We start from the raw sequence: 16,523 nt of genomic DNA, 5'->3' as shown, positions 1-16,523 counted from the left end.
GCCCCATCTTTTCGAAAATTGGATATATCATTTTTTATAAAACTTAGTTTTATTGGTGAGATACAAGCATATTTTAAGTATATATAGTACCAATAGTTTTGGGTGTTACAAAATCATCAGCATAAACTGATAATACCCTCCCCACTATAATGGTGTAAGGTATATAAGTAACACACATATGTACAACTTTTATCCCCTAAACGTCCAAATTTCTAAAAAGTACTAAACTTATATTCGTAATTTTTTCCTAAAAGAGCAGTGTTTAAGAAAAGTACCACAATGTGTCATTAATTTGTCCATTAGTTTTTTTAAAATATAGAAACCACAATCATCTTTATTAATCAATGGCTAAAAAAATTTAGTATCAAAAAGCATCTATTCAAAAATCACAACTGAAACAAAATCCTTAACAAATTCTTTCACCAAAAAAAGGAAACACTACAATTCAAAAAACACATAAAAATGCAAATGTACACAGAAAAAAATATTATTTTTTTTATTATTTAAAAGATAAGCTAATGTTACTTGCTTGAAAGCGTATGTATAAATGTTTGTGTATGTGTTTATAGCGCTACACATTTATATTTATTGCCTAATTTTAGGCGTTGTGTTAATATTCACACATAAATAAAGAAATACATTGAAGGAGTGATAGAGATGATCATTTTAAATATTTTTATTACATTTTTTATTTCAACTAATCATGATTATTTTATTTGTTTAAAATACATTTATATTCATATTTTGATATCTTTATGACATCTGTAAATGTTTTATTGTCATACTGGAATGAATGTATGGTAAACGTTTTGGGCTAAATATTAATGACAGATATTAGAATTTTTGAAATTTAATATTTTCAATTGTTTTTTTAATTGCATTAAGTATATATTTTATGCTACTACACATATAGTAAGATGTTTAGAATGAAATGGGGACTCAGACCCAACAAGCTCAAATTCATGTGTACAGCTATAGTGCGTCCTATTCTCATACACTGATCTCTTGTATGATGGACTTCATGCTAATGCATTGAAATAATAGATGCACAGTCATATCATATATATGCTAGCAGCGCGGCGAGGCTTAACTCATCTGGATGCTAAAGGTTGAGAAAATATTGACATGCTAGGATTTTAGGCATATTACTTCCATTCTTGAACCAACTACTTTGATAAAATTATCAATTTTCGGTTTAAATTGTGTAGGAGTAACCTTCCAATAAATATAGGACCACAATCTTTACAGATAGTTCTAAAATAATCTGAGGCGTTGATTCTGGCGACTTCTATGAAGAAGGTGGAATAAGTATCTCTTATCTTCATCCCAACAACAGTAGAGTTTTTCAGGCTGAAAAATTTGTGATAATTTATATATATGGCCTCAATATTCGTGGCGATATAGGAAATTTTGTCGACAGTCACTTCACTTTTTAAAATCGTAGTCTATGTACTTCCATACTAAGCAGACAATGCAGAGGGATATGTCAAGGCTAAGTAACCTGTCCGAAAATTCTCTTATTGAGAATCTAGGTAGATAGCAGTTTATAATACTGGGTGCTAGGCAAACATACATATCGGCTTGGACTCCTCTTTAATGAAAACTGTTGCAGTTGCAAAGATCTTCTCTGCGAATTCGCTGATCTAGTCAATAAAAGGAAACTGTTTTCTCTTTTGAGATATCATAATACTAAATGAAATATATTGAGATTTCTGGATCTAATTCCAGAAATCTCAAGACAAGTGGAGTAGTCCTGTCAAAACGGAAATCCCTTCAAGTCTACTTGTCTGCTCGCGCGTTGTAAACTACCACGATAATCAATAAATCTTCTCTTAAAGAACTGATTTAGCTTTTACTACGGACAAACAAAAGTCGAGTGCATTACGTGAACATATGCCAAACGACGCATTTCACGTGGGTATAACATATATAACATGTCGCAACATAACACATAATGGTTATTTATAATTTTAAATGATTGTAAGTAACATAATATGTTTTCGTTGTTAGCATTATTTAGTTATTGAAAAAAATAATTATTTTTCAGTGAATCATACTCAAATTTATAATTGCCTTAAACAAGAAAATGATTGCAGTTTTTAAATAGAATTTAAATAACAATTATATGTTTTGGTAGCAATATATTGTTACAGTAAACTTAGTTTAGTTACTGTAATCATGTCGAACCATGTTTTTTCTCTGCGTGCAGGTGTTCCAGATCCAATTGCAAGAATTTGCAAATGACGAAGATCAGAGAAGAGTAGATCATAGTGTAAGTAAGACCATTAGTTAGTAAGTTAGTTAGTTAGTTAGTTAGTAAGTAAGTTAGTTAGTTAGTTAGTTAGTTATTTAGTTAGTAAGTTAGTTATTTAGTAAGTTAGTTAGTTAGTTAGTTAGTTAGTTAGTTAGTTAGTTAGTTAGTTAGTTAGTTAGTTAGTTATTTAGTTAGTAAGTTAGTAAGTTAGTTAGTTAGTTAGTTAGTTAGTTAGTTAGTAAGTTAGTTAGTTAGTTAGTTAGTTAGTTAGTTAGTTAGTTAGTTAGTTAGTAAGTAAGTAAGTAAGTAAGTTAGTTAGTTAGTTAGTTAGTTAGTTAGCTAGCTAGCTAGCTAGCTAGCTAGTTAGTTAGTTAGTTAGTTAGTTAGTTAGTTAGTTAGTTAGGTAGTTAGATAGTTAGATAGTTAGTTAGTTAGTTAGTTAGTTAGTTAGTTAGTTAGTTAGTTAGTAAGTTAGTAAGTTAGTAAGTTAGTAAGTTAGTAAGTTAGTTAGTTAGTTAGTTAGTTAGTTAGTTAGTTAGTTAGTTAGTTAGTTAGTTAGTTAGTTAGTTAGTTAGTTAGTTAGTTAGTTAGTTAGTTAGTTAGTTAGTTAGTTAATTAGTTAGTTAGTTAGTTAGTTAGTTAGTTAGTTAGTTAGTTAGTTAGTTAGTTAGTTAGTTAGTTAGTTAGTTAGTAAGTTAGTTAGTTAGTTAGTTAGTTAGTTAGTTAGTTAGTTAGTGAGTTAGTTATTTAGTTAGTAAGTTAAAAAAAAAACAATATCATAAATGTAACGTAAATCGTGAATTTATTTAATTAGATTTTTAATCTTTGAAAAAAGATTACATTTTAAGGAACATGATCGAAAATGGTTAACATTTCATAAAGCATGATCATGAGCACATTGTGATACTATCACAGATGATCTCGAATATTTTCCAACATGGAATGATTATGTATATTAATTAAAAAAGATCGGAGAAAATTGGACTTAAGATCTTTCCAAGAAAATTATAAATTTGTCGAACAAGATCATAGAGAGGCTCGATCAATGAAGGTTAAGAAGATCAAGAATTTATATAACATGATTATGAATTGTAGGATATATGTGAATATAGTTAGTTAGTTAGTTAGTAAGTAAGTTAGTTAGTTAGCTAGTTATTTAGTTAGTAAGTTAGTTAGTTAGTAAGTTAGTTAGTTAGTTAGTTAGTTAGTTAGTTAGTTAGTTAGTTAGTTAGTTAGTTAGTTAGTTAGTCAGTTAGTCAGTTAGTCAGTTAGTCAGTTAGTCAGTTAGTCAGTTAGTCAGTTAGTAAGTTAGTTAGTTAGTTAGTTAGTTAGTTAGTTAGTTAGTTAGTTAGTTAGTTAGGTAGGTAGTTAGATAGTTAGTTAGTTAGTTAGTTAGTTAGTTAGTTAGTTAGTTAGTTAGTTAGTTAGTTAGTTAGTTAGTTAGTTAGTTAGTTAGTTAGTTAGTTAGTTAGTTAGTTAGTTAGTTAGTTAGTTAGTTAGTTAGTTAGTTAGTTAGTTAGTTAGTTAGTTAGTTATGATATAAAGTATGTAAAGCCTGAATTAGGTGAGAACCTATAAAAGGGAACTTTTTGCCACTTTTTCGTTTTTCAAAAGGTACTTGTTGAAATTTTCTATAATATTGAATCTAGGAACATGACATTAAGCATGTTGGTCCGAAGTAAGTTTTGTAAAAGAGGACTTTTTGGTACTGCCTTCTTTTTTAACACAACATGGTGAAGGGTATATAAGATTCCTCACAGCTTAATATAAAATTCTTACTTGTTTCTATTCGAGGTGTCTAAAACACCTAATAAATAAAGGTAGCGAAGGTTTATAAAGCAAATTTTCGTACAAATTATGTCCTTTAAATCTGAAATGAAGGATTGTGAATATGACCATAAACTATTAACTTTAAGAAAATACATATTTTATTTGTATTTATAACTGATTATTAAAGTACTTTCATGTCATATAGAAAATATGTTAAGCTATTGAAAAGTAATGTTACAAGATAAGTGATAACTATGGCAAAACTTTTTAATAAACATTTCTAAAATTACGTTCTTTTGAAAAAATATTTTAAATTATACATTTAGAATCCTAACAACTACATTGCTTTATTTAAAAAAAATACCCCTAAAAATATACAATCAAAATGTAGTGATGGTGGTGGTTGGCTTTATAATAAATTCTTTGTTTTTCATATTTGAGAAATTATTTTAAATGTTTATTTTAACAAATCACAAACTCTTTTATCTTTACAACAAGTTCGTATTTCATGGTGATTATTTTAGTATTTCAAATATCTTAAACAGCAATAAATTTCGATTTTGTTGTGTTAAATAAATGCCTCATGAATTATAATCTAGTTTTTTTTTTACTTTTTTCGAATGGTAGAGTGGTAAACTGTAAGCACCCCTTCTTTTAATGATAGTAACAATTGTTAGCTATTTAAGTAACCGACTTAAATATTTTTTGACATGCCTTTCTAATACTCATAGCAATTATTTGGCGAATGAATGTTGTATTTTGAGCATATCTTTGTCTTTTGATTATCATTACTTTCTTGTACTTATTGCCAGCAGAGTACTTGTTGTCAAAATGTATTAAAAAGTCATAGAACATTTTTTGGCAATTTACTTGTGCAACACCTAACCCAACCCACTTATGGCTTTTACTGTTACCATCATCCTTCCCCTTTTTAATTCTGTATTGAAAATGAAATATAAAAATAATAACGGAGTATGTATAAGGAATTGTGAATTATGAATTTAGAAAAATATTAAGTTATTTAGCCAAACGTTTGCCATAAAGGCATTGTTAAGATACCACCGTTTGTGGGATGTTTTAGTTGCTTGACTGGATGGCTGGCTGGCTGGATGGTTGATTTCTGTTACAAATTTCCAGTTTTTCTTACTGTTGCCATTAAAGTCATAAACGAAAAGCTTATAAAGAAAAAGGGTAATAAATCAATTCGTATTAGTTTTATAAAATTTATTTCTGCGGCGACTAAGCATAAGACTCTAAATATATTTATACTGTGAATGTATTTGAAGATACAATATTTCGTTGGTTATATGGTTGGTTCCTGCCTGCCAAAGGTATTACTTAAGATTGCTGCTAACGTAAAACATTGGTGTCTACTTTTAGGCTGTTACTTTCTTATTTTTTCCATTTTTCCTACATCCTTAACATTTTAATAAGTCTAATGAGAAAATCTTCGTGTGTTTTTTTTTTCGTTCTTAACTGTACGTTCAATGTTTTAGATATTTTATCACTGATATCACAAGCAAAGATATTTTTATAAAGTAAACGAAAAAAAGACGCATTCTTAAGTAAACTTTTTAATATTTTTCGCAATGTTTTATTTACAAACTTAAATGACAAAATCAAGCCTTAAATTATGCTTTACTTATAAAACACCAGGTTCGCCTGTCATATGTGCAAAGCTTTGAATGGAATTAAGGCAGTGTTGTGTATGTAAAAAGGGGTTTTATAATTATGAATTAATTATATTTTGTAAAAAAGTCAACAATTTTATGAAAGGTTTGTAGATCTAAAGATTCAGATGGATTGATTCTGTCTTACTGATCACAATTGACGTCAATGATCAGTAAATCAAAGTCAAATTTTTGATGAAATAAATCTGGCATAATAAGGTCTTTGGAATATATATGGAGCCCATTTTCAAATCTTTAATATGAGTAGTATTTACATCCGATCGTGTCAAACCTTAAGCCGATCATACCAGCCAGATTTATTTATAAATATTTTCAATTCATCAAACAAGGTTCTATTGATAAAGATCATCGGAAGCATCCTTAATAATGATTAAGAAAATGTTAAACAGAACGAGAATAATTATGGATCTTTCCAAGAAGATCTTTAACAAAGATCATCCAAGAAGAATGTGGTCTTATGTAAAATTAGAAAAAACTTGTTATCATAGATCATAATAATTTAATTTAAGATTGAAAGCAATCAATATTAAGCATTTTAAAATCTGTCCAAAAACAATATCATAAATGTAACGTAAATCGTGAATTTATTTAATTAGATTTTTAATCTTTGAAAAAAGATTACATTTTAAGGAACATGATCGAAAATGGTTAACATTTCATAAAGCATGATCATGAGCACATTGTGATACTATCACAGATGATCTCGAATATTTTCCAACATGGAATGATTATGTATATTAATTAAAAAAAATCGGAGAAAATTAGACTTAAGATCTTTCCAAGAAAATTATAAATTTGTAGAACAAGATCATAGAGAGGCTCGAACAATGAAGGTTAAGAAGATCAAGAATTTATATAACATGATTATGAATTGTAGGAATAGCATCATGAATATATCGAAGAAAATCATGGCAACCGTTCGAAGATCTTTCCAAGAAGATCATTTTACTTTATCCAAAAATAACGAAGACAAGATTTTTCAATTTAAGCATCTTTGTTTCTGTCGTAGACGTGAATTTATAAAGATTTAAGAAGACATGATTGTGAACATATCGAAAACCATCGAAGATTTTGTTTCTTTCTAAGAATATCATGGATCATTCACAAAAGATCATATGCCAATAGAAAAAGATCAGGAATTTATTGAAAAAGTTGATAAAGTGGTTGCGGAAATTAATTTATTTATTAAAGATCATAAATGATATATAGGCGAGTATAAAGCATACTTAAAGCTTTCGAAGAAGATAAAAAATGAGAAAATATAATAAATTTATCAGATTCAATATATTATTGAAGAATCTGTCCCAAAGTAAAGTGAATAAAACCACAAATCTCTTGAAAAAAAAGATCTTCGGTTTTTGTAGGATCATGACTTTACTGGAGATCATGAATTTATCGAAAAGTATCATATGAATTCTATAAATCGATGTTATTTATCTATCAGAAATTATCATTTAATATAGAAATACGATCATGAATCAATAGTAGAAACTATTGGAAGTTTCTTAGAAGATTATAAAACGATAGATGAAGTTAGTTTTTTCTATTGAACTATTGGAAGTTTCTTAGAAGGTCATAAAACGATAGATGAAGTTAGTTTTTTCTATTGAAAATCATGAATATATAGAAGAATATCGAAAAATTAGGAAAAATCGTGAACCGTTCGAAAAAACCACATATTTTTCAAGGATTGTGACGAAAATCAAGAATCGATCATTTCTTCTATATATATTCATAAAACTGAATATGAATCTTTTAGGTGGCCGATAAGCCACTCAAGCATACAAAATAAATCAATTTTCTGAAGAGGAGTCTCATGAGGCCTGATCATTAGAGAGACAGAGATAGAGAAACGGACGGACAGACACGAATGTCAAGTGCTTAACGTGAACACCTGCCTTGACGACTGTATTTCACGTAGGTCTTTTTCATCCACTAGATAGTCAACGGTCTGCCATCGCCGCTGAATTCTTCTATGAAGAACTCAGGTTGCAATTTGTGTACATGGTTGTGTTGGTCCATGTATAAGCACTTTGCTGAAGTACTTGAGCTATCAAATCTCTAGCCAGGCTCAAGCTTAATGCACACCCCGACAAGGAAAAACCAATCACTGGTCTAAAGTCAATAGAAGGGGAGTTAAACCCTAACATTAGGTGAAATCGATCTTCCGGATATACCGGAAGATGACTACGGATAGGATGCAATCCCCATCATCTAATAAATTTCAATAATTTTCTCGACAACTAGTCGTTTACCATGAATAAATATATTCAACAGCACCAACTTAAATCTAATATATTGAAACTTTCCCGATATTTCACTAATTTTCGCATTAGTTCCATACCCATGATCATACAGATCACTCTACGGAATGACAGGCAACTATTGCACACTAACCTGACAATTCCCCAGTATATAACGGCGTCCCACTATACGACCGAAAAGAAATACCGATCGGGTTAAGGAATCCAGCATATTCTGCTTTGTACACACATCTTTTCGAAGAGAGAATTATCCAACCCATTAGGTATATGATATATCAGTCCTTAAACCAACATTCTCTCCCCGCGATTTCGGGTATTAAACCACAGCCACTACGTGGATCCCGAAGGAACCTCAAGCAACTGACCAGATAGGACAAGTTCTGTGGGTAACTGGCCACCCGTAGTACTAGATTATCTAATGCTCTGGTTAGAACCAATGCGAAATCATTCCAAGGCGAAGCCTAGGGTACATTTAATATAACCAGTTTATAGTCCGGGCTGACTAGAGATACTGGTAGCATCTCTATACACCGGGATTGCAATAAAACCAATGGTGGAGGTTTAACCAATGTAATATGCCCCGGATGGAAGACATACAGAGAAATGGACGGACAGACAGACATATCTAAAGTAATTCAGGAAGTGATTGTTACACTTTAAGGTGAGTAGTTGAGTCTGCCAAAGTATTGTTTTAGATCCATCAAAGTTTTCAAAACTGATTAAAATCGGTATTTGGCAAATTTAACAAAACAGTTTTAAAAGTTTCTTCCTGTACAACAATCTTTGTTAAAATTGCTCGGAAAACACCCATTCACCTTCCGTTTTATACGGCCTTGTATAATATTTTCATAATTCCTAGTCTGTCTCTTGTTTTACATCGTAGTGTATACTCCTTTCCCCATCACCCCACCCCACCTAAGCTGTAAACATAATTTATTGGTACTCTTAAATACTGTAATGCTCATTCATATTCATAAATATTTTCTTAAATATTTCCCCATTTATGGGCTAGAGGGTAAATCAGTGCCAAAAAAAATAGGGAAAAATTCCAAGTAACTATTTCATTTAAATCTTCATAAATCCTTAAAGAAAATGCATCATAATTTTTATAACTTCTTTTACGGAATTTTCTTCACACTCCATCTAATATAAGGTTTTAACAACTTGTTGGTAGAAAAGGAAAAAAATGTAATATTGTCCAAACACACACAGTACAAACACTTAATAAAATTTAGTACCTTTATGGCCATTTGACTTCATTTATTTTGGCTATTTAAATGAATAAATATTCTAGTGAATGAGTAAATGAATTATCGCTTCTGACAATGGGATTATCATTTTTACATTAGTTGTCTTCATAGAGTGAACGATTTTATTTAAATGATTTTTTTCCCCTAAAAATTCTTAAGATTCTTTTTTTTTTAAACAGTAATTTTTTTTGTCCAGTTGCTTTCTAGTACTTTATGAAATTCTTTGGTTAAACTCTCTTGGGGGTAATTTGGTTTTTACATAATTATCAACGTAAATTACATTTTTAGCATTAAATCTTTCTTAATATTTGTTTGTTTGTTTCTTTGTAATTCTTGTTGTTTTATTTCTTAGAGCATAAATTGTTTAAGTTTAACTTTATAAGAATGAATTGAATTAAATGGTTATTTTCACACTTATTTTACGTGTTTATTTTTTTACCCCCGTTTTCTTTTGTAGGCCAAAAGTTTTCTCTGGTGTTAAAGGAATTTTAAAAAGTTTTATATTTTATGATAACGTTTTTGCTCTACAGCTTTAAATGAAATCTGTGGCGAGTTTTGCTTCGATAGAGATATGAAAAACATTAAAAATATATAGGGATATGTTACGACTAAGTCAAAGCGCTACATGAGGGAACGAAGGTCCTCCCAGTCAAGGAACTGACTACATAGTTCCTCTTGAGATGTCACCGGAGGAGTCGTCCCAACTTTAACATCACACAGTTAGAAGCTCCCCCGAGGCATGTCATGAAGGACCTTCGTGTATACGAAAAGAGCATACGAAATTATGTTCAGTATCCCTTAGATGGGAATTCGTATACAGCAGCTTTAAACGACATTTATAGAGACGTCATCAATACCGTAGTTTCAGGTTACTGCGTTCTTGAAGGTCGCCCACCGCCCATAGCAGAAAGAGAGAAGAACCTGCCGCGGAAAACAAGAGTTGCTTTAGCACAACTAGACTGTGCCGTCTCCAATATATGCCCAGCTTGTGGACAGGGTCCCCATGATACCCACCACATATTCAACTGTCTAGCCTACACTACTTCACTTAACCCAATGGATTTATGGACTAACCCTATTGAAGTAGCCCAATTTCTTGGCTACTTCAATAGCACCCCCGGATTAAAAATTGTATAGCTGAAGTTGTTACAACAACAACAACATGTTACGACTATGACAAATTTGATATACTCACCATGAAAACCTTGTCCTATGTTTATAGAATTAATTGTTAAATCGGTGTTGTATGGTTGAAAAAACTTTTTTCAAATCTTACGACATACAACGCTACAACGATATCGATGTCGTATCGTGAATTGAACAAATATAAATATAAATGATTTTCGCAACAGTGCCTTTTAGGTGGTCCTAAGACAAATTAATACAAAATATATTCCTTAAACTTATCTCAATATGTATCTTGATTTTAAAACAATATATGGACATGATTTGGGTTACATGAGCGGTATGGTCACACGTTAACCGAGTTTGCCTATTTTATTATGCCTCATTATTATTTGTAGGTAATATTTATGGAAAATTTCAGGTAGGTAGTTCCTATCAGTGTTAGTAAGGATTACTATTTTCGGAATAACATCACTTTCGAAATATTTGAATCTAACTTTAAGGAATATCAGTCAGTGCTAAAGCAAACTGCTAGCAACGGATTCCTTCTGATATCACTAGACAAAACTGAAAATGCCTTTTAAATAGAAATAACTGATTCCCATGTATTTCCACCCGCTGAGTTCAAAATTTGTTATGAAAAATTCCGGTTAGCTATAGTTTTCGAGATATTGTTGTTTTTGTATTTTTACTTAATATTTGTATTTTTATTCATTTTTAGAACAGGATCAATATTTTTAGAGTTATTAAACAACATGGTAATCTACATAAATTTAACTATCATTAGATTTGAATGATGCTGACAGTTATTACAGGATACCTTGAATGTCAGGTAGCGAAGTTGAAAATTGTAATTATAACTTTAATTTAAGGTAAACGAGTTTGATCTAATTTTACAATATAGTACAAACACATAACAATACATACAATATAGTACCAACACATAAAGAAAGGACATTGCATTTATTAAATTCACTGTAGGTGTCGTATTATTTTATCATCATATATCATTAAAATTTTGCAGACGAAAATTTTTTGAAAAAAAACAAAGAATAGTTAAAACTTACGACATACAACGTTACGACACCGATTGTAAATTGTGTAATATTTTGAATTCATAAGTATGTAAAAATAACAAGCAAAAGTTGAATTTAATCCAAATCAAATCAAAAATTGCCAACATATTCTGTATCTGATATGCGATCAGGCCTGTCCGAACGACTGTACTGGATCCAATATGCACATACATATATATATTGAAGGCGTTTCCTACAACCGCTTCTGTCTAGTTCGTAATTAGTTAGTTAGTTAGTTAGTTAGTTAGTTAGTTAGTTAGTTAGTTAGTCAGTTAGTCAGTTAGTCAGTTAGTCAGTTAGTCAGTTAGTCAGTTAGTCAGTTAGTCAGTTAGTCAGTTAGTCAGTTAGTCAGTTAGTTAGTTAGTTAGTTAGTTAGTTAGTTAGTTAGTTAGTTAGTTAGTTAGTTAGTGATTTAGTTAGTTAGTTAGCTAGCTAGCTAGCTAGCTAGCTAGCTAGTTAGTTAGTTAGTTACGTTCAGCATTGAACTAGCTAGCTAGCTAGCTAGCTAGTTAGTTAGTTAGTTAGTTAGTTAGTTAGTTAGTTACGTTCAGCATTGATTCCCTCATTCATCATTGTCCCTATTGTGATCCGCTCACACGGTAACAATGCAACAAATCACATACAACTTGTCTTGAAAAAATTAAATCTCTCTTTTCAAATGTGTCCTATCTCCTTAAAAATACCTGCTTAGAACCATTAACTAAACTGTCTGCTAACATTAACATCATTTCCTTAAACTGTCTTTTAAATAAATACAATCACATACATACGTTGCCTTTTAAGTTGTTTTCATACTTATTTTCCAACGAAATAAAATGCAGCAAATGCATAAGAGTTATTTACTCTTATGATTTATTTAATCTTAAGGAAAAGTAAAAAAGAAAACTAGTTGTTATAAAAAACGGAACTCAAACTGATAAGGTATTAAAAATTACCAAAACCACGCAATAAAATAAAACTATACTTGTTTTGAGAGTGGAAAAAAACGAATGATATTAATAAATAAAAAATGGAGATTTTAGGGACGTTTTTGAAAATAGAATACAACTTTACAGGAAATCAAGTTGAACATTTGTTCTTGGTTGACATTTAGAAGAAAGATTCAAACTTTTTAAAATGTACGAGTATTATTTTAATGAAGCATGTACGGATCCCTATTGACACGATGAGTCTGACTATACACACATTCACAACAATCTGTAGAGAAGACAAAAAGTAAATTTTTTTTAAGTTGCAAATTTTATAAGTCTTTAAACGATAGCATGGAAACATTTTAACTAAAATCAAAGGATCTTTAGAAAAAATGGACTTTTGACTCTTGCAAAAGTACTTTTCAAAGTAACTTTTTAAATACATTTTTCAATTCTAACAAATGCATTAATATTTTAATTTCTAAAATTTCAACCACATTTTATGGTTTTTATTTAAAACCAAATTTATCATATAAAAACAAAAGTTAAAAGTTTTTTTTTCCAATTAAAAAAAGATAAAAAATCTCTATTAAAAATAATACAAAAAACGCATAAAATCTATTTTACAAATTTTTCCAGCAAAAATAACAGAAAAAATCCTTAAAAGTGCGTTTTAAGGATTAAAACCATAGACTGGGAAAAATGAGAAAAAAAAATTCAAATATCAATCCATTAACAAAGGACACTGAGTGAATAAAAAAACACACACACACAAAAATAAAGTGGAACACTAAAGAATGATATTGAGGTTAAAGTTAATGATGTACATATCTTAGTGTATAAAATAAATCAATTGATAAGAACGATGACAGCGGTAACACAGCCACAACAACAGTATTGTCGTTGTCGTCTCCGAAAAGCGCGTTTAAGATGTACGAAAGTAGGAATTAACTTGTGATTTCAACTGTGACAGTTCACATCATCTTTCGTCATCATCACATCATCTGAATGAATAATGAATAGACATACACACAAACACACACACGCCAGCAAACAAACACAGACACTGACAATCATTGTCCTGTGTATTTGAAACTGCTTAGCATTGGTAATACCACTAATTATCCTTGACAATGAAGTTGAATGCCGACAAGCTTTTGATTTTCTTATTATATATAGATAGATGGCTTTCTTTGTATAAGTACTTTGAGTATTCGTATTGAAATTTGTATAAATGTATTTGTAAATTTCAATATTAAAAAGTTGATTCATTAAAATGTATATATTCGTTGGTTGTTTGGTTGTTTTTCTTTATGTTAAGAAAATCCCAAGAAAAATCATGTTATTTTACTCATTATTCACTAAAAAAAAAGTATAGTAAATTTATGGAAAAAAGAGAGAAAAGCCTTAAAATAGACAATAGTATTAGCGGGGCGTTACCAACGTTAAAGGTATGCTAAGCTTTATGTTAAAAAAACATACATTACTAAGTAAATTCAATAGTTTCTTTTTCGCAGAAGTCGCTAGATATTTAGTGGCGGTTGTTTGGTGGTAGTGGTGGTTGATTTTAATAATATTTAAGCTGTCTTCAAATGGGATCAAAAGTAAAATTTTCTAAGTTGTTACAATTCTTATCAATGTTCATAAACCACATCCGCCGTTTGTTCATCTGACTGTGGCTGTGATGTGGATCAATCTCACGCTATTACAACTATAGCTGTTGAAAACCATATCCTTTTTTATAAACAACATCATAAAAGTTGGGGGTTATATTGTTATACCCTACACCACTTTGTGCTGATGTTTGTAACATACAAAAATATACGTTCTATACCCAACTTAAAGTATACCAATCGTCTTAGAATGGTTTTCTAGATCGATTAAGCAATGTCCGTCCGTCCATCCGTCTGGCTGGTTGTCCATGTAAAACTGGTGCGCAAGAATAGGCCGCAATTTTCAAGATAATTGAATGAAATTTGGCATACACTCTTTTTTGGCCAAAGGACGAAGCCTTTTGAAAATGGTTAAAATCGGTCCATTATTTCGATTAGCCGCCATACAACTGTACCCCACCGAATAGGGCCTTTGGGTTTGTAATTAATTTAACTCTTTCAGGTATACGGGACACCGTTGTCCCAAGTTTTTTCAAATTTTTCTAGATTTAGAGCGTTATTTTGGGTTCACAGCTACAGTAAATGGCTATTTCGAAAGAAAAATCCGTTTTTCTTTAGAATTTGATGTCACTACATGCTAAAAAGGATAATATCCTGCGATATTATTCGAAAACACTTTTTCCATTTTTCATCAAAAATGGTCATAGCCATAATAAGTCCAGCGATTTAGTTTTGTGCGTGAAAGGGTTAAAGAAGTATTATGTTAACAAAACTTATAGAACTGTAAATGACACTACCGATTTTTGTAATGATCGGGCCTCATTCGACCCTAGCCCTCGTACAAACTTCCCATCAGAAAATGACTTGAAGATCACAATTCACTTATAAACATTAAAAAACACTTTTAAATTCTACATAAATAACTTTAAAGTAAATGTAGCTTCCTCTATCAACATTTATATGGATAGGCCCATATTTACCTCTTCTCCCCTATGAGCCCTCTTGAAAAAATCTCTTTAAATATTCTTTAAAGATTCAAAAACTATATAGCTATGTCCGTCCGTTTGTCTGCTGAAAGTATTTTGCATAAAGACTATAAGTTGATGCAGTTTTTTTGTATTACAAATGGGCCATATCTGTTTGCGATTTCTCTTAAGTCCCCTTTCAGAAATCTCGACTTGATAGTAATCTCTGAATGAGGTCGTGTTAGCAGAGTCGATTTTAACGTCCGCAAGATTTAATGTTGTTTATCAACTCAATGGTTGGTCCATCTATATTTTCGAGCGGTGTAAGTTTTAAAGAATCTGAAACTCCTGATGTTCTGGGCATGAAAATACAATGTGATGTCCGATGGAATAAACGTATTTTTAAAAGGCGAAAAAAATATAAAAGTGTCTCGATGTTAGACATACCTTATTCCATGTGATTTTAAGATAATTTTTTGAATTGTAGACTAAGGACGAATTTAGAATGTTTGAAATCGGTCCATATCGTCTAGCTCCCATAGTACTATATCAAATTATAAATACTACCTCTAGCTTTTCATGTATGTAGGATCAATAATTTGGATGTTACAAACATTAGTACTAGCGCATAAAACAATCTTCATTATATGGGTCTAGGGTATAAAAGATAAACTTTTATAATTAATGTTCCAAAATCCTTTTTGATAAAAAAACAAAAAAATGCTTTATCTTAAAGTCTTATATTTTAATGATTGGTATTAGTAAGTAGCTAGGTAATTCAATTTGACGAAATAAATGCTCCGGCTCTTGGTCGGTTAATTTTTTTTTTTTTTTTAGAGTGTTATGACTAATTATTGAAAAGTACAACTACGGATACAATCTGATAAGAATAATTCTTCTGCCTACAATCGGCATGCAACGAATTATGAGGGAGGTACAATTCAGCAATTTATATGATTCAATTAAAAAACCGTTGTTAGTTAGTTAGGTAGTTAGTAAGTTAGTTAGTTAGTTAGTTAGTTAGTTAATTAGTTAGTTAGTTATTTAGTTAGTTAGTTAGTTAGTTAGTTAGTTAGTTAGTTAGTTAGTTAGTAAGTTAGTTAGTTAGTTAGTTAGTTAGTTAGTTAGATAGTTAGTTAGTTAGTTAGTTAGTTAGTTAGTTAGTTAGTTAGTTAGTTAGTTAGTTAGTTAGTTAGTTAGATAGTTAGTTAGTTAGTTAGTTAATTAGTTAGTTAATTAGTTAGTTAGTGAGTGAGTGAGTTAGTTAGTTAGTTAATTAGTTAGTTTAGTTAGTTAGTTAGTTAGTTAGTTAGTTAGTTAGTTAGTTAGTTAGTTAGTTAGTTAGTTAGTTAGTTAGTTAGTTAGTTAGTTAGTTAGTTAGTTAGTTAGTTAGTTAGTTAGTTAGTGAGTTAGTTAGGTAGGTAGGTAGGTAGGTAGGTAGGTAGTAAATTAGTTAGTTACTTAGTTAGTTAGTTAATTAGTTAGTTAGTTAGTTTATTAGTTAGTTAGTTAGTTAGTTAGTTAGTTAGTTAGTTAGTTAGTTAGTTAGTTAGTTAGTTAGTTAGTTAGTTAGTTAATTAGTTAGTTAGTTAGTTAGTTAGTTA

Source organism: Lucilia cuprina, chromosome 6 (assembly GCF_022045245.1).
Source record: "Lucilia cuprina isolate Lc7/37 chromosome 6, ASM2204524v1, whole genome shotgun sequence".
In the NCBI taxonomy this organism is placed as follows: Eukaryota; Metazoa; Arthropoda; class Insecta; order Diptera; family Calliphoridae; genus Lucilia; species Lucilia cuprina.
Note: the sequence above shows the minus strand (reverse complement) of the source record.